Here is a 7,610-nt window from a genome sequence, read left to right as displayed (position 1 = left end):
TTGTAGCTTTTACTAAATTTCACAGGGGAAGAGATTCACTTTCACTGCTAGTTTGGAAATATGTAAAGGGTTGGGCACTACAGATCTCATTCTTTATTCTCACTCTTGACCAGAAAAACATCATCCTGCAAAGGAGGGTCCCAAAAGAGAAACAAGAATTCGGGGTAGATTGCCCCTCTTCAGCTCACTGGGAGAGCATTTAGTGCACCTGAGAGGGCATGCGGAAAACCATCTGTGATACTCCTCAAACTGGAAGATGAGGCTGTGTGAGTGAGTGCATCCATTTCAATAAGGACTTCAAAGAGGTATTTAAGAATTTACTTTCTACTATGACCCCAGGATAAACTATGATCCTCACACACACTTTCTCTTGAGGTATCATTAAGAATTTAGAAACATGGTTATAACTTTAAAAAACGTTGTGAAGTATAGTCATTTTTGATATGAGGGTCTCATTTTTCAGGTGTTTTCAATGCCTATACCAGCAAGGGTTGGTTCTAATTTAATTTGACATGTGCATCAGTCAGTATATACTGGATTTTGTCATGGTAATAAACAATCCCTAAATCTCTTTATCTTAACCCAAGAAAACTTTCTATCTCATACATTTTTCTTGTGGTTCGATATAGAGGCTTCTGCTCATTGTAGATACTTGGAGATTGAGGCTAATGGAGGCTCCATCTTGACACACTTTCACTATCATATGAGGGAGAAGGGAGTGTGGAAAGCATGAACTGGCTCATAGCACCACACATACCTTCTCTCATATTTTACTGTCTAAGGAAAGTAGCGTGGCCACACCAAACTTCAAAGGGTAGGGGAAGTGCAAGTCTACCTTGTGCCTGGAATGAGAAGAGCTGGGAATGTTTGTGAAAGGTCTTATGACTACCACAGTGCACCCTCTGGTTACTATATATTTTGTTCACTCCTTGTGCCCAAGGGAGAACAACCCCAAAGTCCCACCTATTGAGAGCATCAAGCTAAGAGCTCAGGATCTCTGAGGGACATTCAATAGTTGCTATCTCAGGTCTGGGGGTAGTTCTTCTTAAGCCAGAGATCTGTGAATTAAAAGATGTGTTTTGTTCCCTCTATGTACCTGATATATAATGTTGGAACAGGAATAGAAAAAACTCAATAAATATTAACATTCAGAAAGAGGAAGAATGGGATAAACCTAGGAATTCTAAAATCCTTCTGGACAGAGGTGGCAGGAGCCTCCACCCCTGAGGGGCAAAGAATGTTCCTTCATTAGACCTGATTCTGCCCTTCGCTCCTTCCTCTGAGAGGCTTGCCCTTCTCCATTATCTCCTTGGTCACATCTGAAGTGAGCCGTGGAGATTATGTCTTATTTGAGCATTAGCGTCTTCCTCGGCCTGCTTCATGCCTCTCATGTTGCTAGCACAAGGGTCCTTTTAAACCACAATCACAACCTGTTTTAATTAGGCTGGTAGTTCTATTGGCAGTACAATTTTCTCCAAAACTTGGCCAGCTTCTTAGGTATTTGATTGTAGTTAGCCTCATATGCCAAGAGCTCACTCACAACTTTTTTTAGACATGGTTCCTAGTTATGCTGTATTTCTTTGCTTTCTCCGCTCCATGTCCTCTCATTGTTTCTGTAGTTGATTGTGGGTTCCTTAGATTTATCAGGATTCAAACGGAGAGCCACACTCATAGTCTTCTTTCCTTGAACATTTTTGTCCAATTTAGAGGACTTACTGGGTTTGTTCCTCAGTTGGAATCTCAGACACCTTATTCCATTCAGAAGCTTTTGCTTGGTTGTCTTATTTTATATCCTGTGTGATTTACATTCATTATTTTCTGTCCTTTTCATTATAACTATCCTAGTGGGTATGAAGTGGTATCTAATTATTATTTCAATTTACATTTCCCTAATGACTAATGACATTGAACATCTTTTCATGTCTTTATTACCCATTTGCATATCTTCTTTGGTGTTCTGTCCATGCAAGTACTTTGTTCATTTTTAAATTGGGCTTTGTTTTAACTGTTGAGTTGTAAGAGTGCTGTATATATTCTAGATACAAGTCCCTTGTTAGATATATAATTTGCCAATATTTTCTTCCATTCTGTTGTCTTTTCACTTTCATTATGGTGTCCTTTGAAGCATGAAAGTTTTAAATTTTAATGAAATCCAATGTATCCTTTTTTCTTTTTTTCTTATTTTTTTTGCTGTGCTTTTGGTGTTGTATATAAGAAACCATTGCCTAACCCAAAGTTATAGTATTTGCTTCTATGTTTTCTTCTAAGATTTTTATATATTTAGCTTTCATATTTATGTCCATAATCTACTTTACTTGGAGGTAATTTTGGTGTGTGGTATAAAGTAGAGGACCAGATTCATTATTTTCCATGTGGCTGTCTTGTTCAGCACCATTTGTTAAAAAGACCATTCTTTTCCCCCATTGAATTGCCTTGCCATCCTTGTTGAAAATTTATTCTTCCTTCATTTTTTTCTTTTACTCTTTTTAAAAATTCAGTTATTGGGAGGCCGAGGCGGATGGATCATGAGGTCAGGAGATCAAGACCATCCTGGCTAACATGGTGAAACCCCATCTCTACTAAAAATACAAAAAATTAGTCAGGCACGGTGGCCGGTGCCTGTAGTCCCAGCTACTCGGGAGGCTGAGGCAGGAGAATGGCGTGAACCCAGGAGGCGGAGCTTGCAGTGAGCAGAGATGGTGCCACTGCCCTCCAGCCTGGGTGACAGAGCGACTCTGTGTAAATAAATAAATAAATAAATAAATAAATAAATATTCAGTTGTTGTCTGTCATCCAGCAGCCCTATTTCTCTGCAAACATGGTCTTTTTTGTCTCTTTACTTCCATCTGTCTTTTCTGGTAACATGTTCTTTTTGTTCCAATTGATCTTTCTCTTAAGTAGGATTCTCTTTAAAAAAAATTTTTTTTTTTTTTTGGTTACTTCAGACTCAGCTCCAGTATCTTAAGCACATTAGTTCCTCAAGCAAGGGAAGATGACTTTGTTTCCCACAACTAGGTTAAAGCCTCCTGGTAGCCTAGTCTTTTTATACTCCTAGTTCAGCTTAGAAAAGCCACAGCCTACCTAGTCAGCTCTTCTTGGTGTCTTAGAGAGAGGAAGATCCACACATTTACAGGAGACCATATTTCCTCTTCCTCTCTGGACTGCAGGTATGTTTCTGAGCCAAGCTCTTCCCAGAACCCACTACTTTGTGGAAATCAAGAGAGCGTCTGCTTATCTTCAGTCATTCATGCCACCCACAGTGAAAATTCTCTCCATCAAGGTTCCCACAAAGCTTGAGGTCTCTCTTGTCCGTGGATTCCAGCAGTCTGTTCTCTCGGGAGAAACATGAAGAAATGAAGTTGGGTATGGTTTTCCGTGAATTCCTAAATAAATATCTATATATTTCAGGAAGTAACCTGAAATAGCAAAATCTAATTTCAGTGATGGTTATGTTTGTGGTGATAAAACATTGACAAGTTTAATGGCCATCAAAGCAACATTATATTTTTAAAAATTTAATATAAAACAGTATTTATGTTTTGGTATTACCTTTTTCTGAAACTATGTATGCTGTTTTTCTCAGGCAACAGCATCAATTCTTGGCTCACTAATATCTCTTTAGCATATTATTAATTATGAAAAGATAATTCAGCAAGTTGCTGCTGAAATGCAGGAATCAGATGTCTTAAGTGTTATTTTAGTCATGATTGAGTAATCAGAATGAAGCTTTTATACCACATGATTACAACTTATTGAAGAGCTCTTAGGCTCTTAATGAGTGAACTATCTTTAAACTCAGGTATTAATAAAATATTTTTCAATTTTAAAATGCATTTAGTATTTGAAAACAGTGGGGAATTTCTCAGTGATTCCATTTATACTGTATGCAAGCAGAATGGCAGATCATTATATACTAACAACTTCAAAAATTACCATGGAAATTTAAATTATAGCAGAAATTTATAGATTCAGATGACTAGGGATGGATGTAAGAAAAGGAAAGGGGCAATTAAATTTAGTAAACAATTTGAACCTTAAATTCTTTTGAAATAATTTTTAAGTGTATACAGTATCTTAACTCCTCCAAAATAGTTTCTGGGCAGAAACCATTGAAGGAAATCTTGGTGTTTTGCTTTTTAAATTATTTCTTAATTTTAATTTGTAAGTAGTTTCAGCTATTTGTAAGCAATTAATAGGTTCAAATCCTTAAAAGCTTTCTTCACAGTTTGTATAACATAGACATTCTTTATTGTTTATGTAATATCTAGAAAAATCTCAATTATCTCCTGAATTCAATTTATAATTTTTTAAAATCATAGATTGTTGTTGAGTTGTCAATAAGACAGTATTTAATTGTTGTAAAACCTATCTCTATCTTATAATCACTGCAAAATGTCTCTAAAGGAACTGAAAGGACCCAAAATATTGGGATTTCTGCATAGTACTCCAGGCATATAAAATACTTGCTCAGCTGTCTATACCCTTAGTAACCTAATATTTAAATGTGCAAGGAGCATTCCTTTGTGAGATTCCAATGTCATATTTATGGGAACAGTCTAGGTCATCAGTTACTATGGCCAGAAAAGAGTATTGGCTTTTTCAGTTTCTGTCCCTTGTGATAATCCAAAATATATAACAAGAACACCAATACATATATACATATATAAAATAATTAAAATTGTGCTAGCTTGCTAGGTTCCTCTAGAGGAGGTGTTTCTCTGTTTTTTCAAGTTTATTATATTACTTTTAGTTTTTGTGGGTACATAGTAGTGTATATATTTATGGGGTATATTAGATACTTTGATATAGGCATGCAATGTGTAATAATCACATCAGGGTAAATGGGATATCAATCCCCTTAAGCATTTATCCTTTGTGTTACAAACAATCCAATTATACTCTTTTAGTTATTTTTAAATGTACAATTAAATTATTATTGACTATAACCACCCTGTTGTGCTGTCAAATACTAGGTCTTATTCATTCTTTCTGTTTTTATGTACCCATTAACCATCCCTAGTCCTTCACTGCCCCCCAACTACCTTTCCTCACCTCTGGTAACAATCCTTCTATTCTCTATCTCCTTAAGTTCAATTGTTTTGATTTTTAGCTCCCAATAAGTGAGAACATGCAAAGTTTGTCTTTTTGTGCCTGGCTTATTTCGCTTAACATAATGACTTCCAGTTCCATCCATGTTGTTGCAAATGACAGGATCTCATTCTTTTTTATGGCTGAATAGTACTTTTTTGTATATATGTACCACATTTTCTTTATCCATTCATCTGTTGAGGGCCACTTAGATTGCTTCCAAATCTTTGCTTTTGTGAATAGTGCTTCAATAAACATGGGAGTGCAGATATCTCTTCAATATCTTGATTTCAGTTCCTTTGGGTATGTACCTGGGAATGGGATTACTGAATCATACAGTAGTTCTATTTTCAGTTTTTCGAGGAACCTCCAAACTGTTCTCCATAGTGGTTATACTAATGTTTCTGCGTTTTCTCACCTTCCAGATATTTGTGATTGATTGACCTGGCAACACCACTCCTGATTCTCTGCATTTTCAGTTTTGAGGACACAGGCCCAGAGTGTCACATGCTTACTCACTCCCTTTTCCCCCAACCCTTCCTCATTCTAGCAAGAACACAAAGGATTAGAGTGACCGCCTCCATTCATAAAACACTTTCCAAGCACCTTTTATATTCTCAGAATTTTCTTATTTACTTTGGGTGAGAAAAGGATAAAGTGTGGTCCTTGATCTCAAGGAGCTTGCAGTCTGTCGACGGGGATCAATACCTAAATGTTGGAAACAAGAAAGATAGGGCCTGCTCATTTCTATAGATGAGTTCCTGAATTGAATGTGGTTCATTTGTACTTCAGATGAATTCCAGAATTGAATGTGGTTCAACTGAATGTGGTTAATTATCATGACTTTAGTTTGAGTTTATAAACTTTACAAGGTTTTATCTTACCAATAACTTCTCTGGTATACGTTACTGATTTTGAGATCATTTATTTTGTTAGATATTCTAGAATTCCTTCATTCCCTTTCATAGTGTGAAAAAAAACCCTTTCCGTTTTAAAGTGATTTGATATATTTCCCACTTGTAAGCATTTAATTCCTCAGTGTATACAATGGACAATCTGGGGAGTTTACTAAGACAAGAATGCTTGGAGCACTGATTTCTATTTGTTTCACTCAGTTTGTCCCCAAGAAGCAAGAGACATTGTAGCATGTTGAACAAAAAGCTTGACCAGTAAGGAGTTTATTCTCATAATTGACTGTGAGTGTTTCACTATTATCTTCACTATTTTCTCAGAAATAGGACTTCACTATTATCTCAGAAATCCTAAAAAATATAGCATGGCCTCAAAAACTTGGACAAAATGCTTTGAGAAAAGTTAATATAGATGCTTCCTCTTGACTGCATTATACAAATATCACAAAATGAGTATGCTATGGTTTCAATGTTTTTGTTCCTGCTAAAATTCATGTTGAAACTTAATCCCTAGTGCAACACTATTGGGATGTGTGGCTTTTGGAAGATGACTGAGTCATGAGGAGAGAGCTGATCCTGGCTGAACTTGGGGCTAGAACTTGGCTTAATTGTGTCTATGTCCTAGGACTTTCTGTAGAAGACAGAACTTAAAGAGTTATGGGCTAGGATATTTGGTAGAATAAATCTCTCAGGACAAAGTATTGAGGGGGCTGTGTGGCTTCTCTTAACTGCTTATAGTAGAATATGAGAAGATAGAATCAATTTAAAGTCTGAATTTATAATCAAAAGGGAAGCAGAATGTAAATATTTAGAAAATTCTCACCTTGGCTATGTAAAGAATAAAAAAAAAATGTGTTTAGTAGAGAACACCAAGAGTGTGGCCAAGCAATCATTTGATAAGGAGGTAGAACTATGGGTAGAAAGAAACCAAGTGCTATTCATCAAGACAATGGGAGAATGACCCTGAAGGCACCTCAGAGATCTTTGAGGCTGCCATGCTCATGACAGGTCCATAGTGCCAGGGAATTGAGGGCAGAACAGTTTCAATGAAGGGACTCGGGGAGCCTTCGGGGCCTCAGAGCTCACTGCCAAGGGCCGCCTTAAGTCTCTGTGTTCCACGTTCTGCCAATGCACTCTTCAACAACCTAGGCTCAGGTGGGCCCAGATTCAACTCAGACCACCACTCTGGAGAACATAAAGGATGAGCCTTGGTAGGATCCACGTGGAGCTGACCCTATGGACATACAGAGTGCAAGAGTAGTGGAAACATGGCTATATTTTAAAGGATGTATTGGATAGCTTTGTGGTCCAAGCAGAGACTTGCCACAGAGGTGGAGCCACTACTGGGAGCTCCCATTAGGTCAATGCTTGGTGGAGTTATGGGGATAGGACTGTCCTCAAGACTCCAGACCTGTAGAGCCATAGCATGCAACACTAGCTTGGGAAAGAGCCAACACTAGCTTGACTCTTGACTCAAATAGACACTTGACTCTAACCCATGAGAGCTGCATCATGGCCTGTGCCCCGCAAAACCATGGGCACAGGGTCACCTGGAGCCTTGGAGGCCTAACCCAATCTGGTGTGTCCAGAAGGCAGGATATGAAATCAAAG

The sequence above is a fragment of the Macaca nemestrina genome, chromosome 4, assembly GCF_043159975.1.
Source record: "Macaca nemestrina isolate mMacNem1 chromosome 4, mMacNem.hap1, whole genome shotgun sequence".
Classification (NCBI taxonomy): domain Eukaryota; kingdom Metazoa; phylum Chordata; class Mammalia; order Primates; family Cercopithecidae; genus Macaca; species Macaca nemestrina.
The sequence above is the reverse complement of the archived record's forward strand: the minus strand, read 5'-3'. Positions refer to the sequence as shown.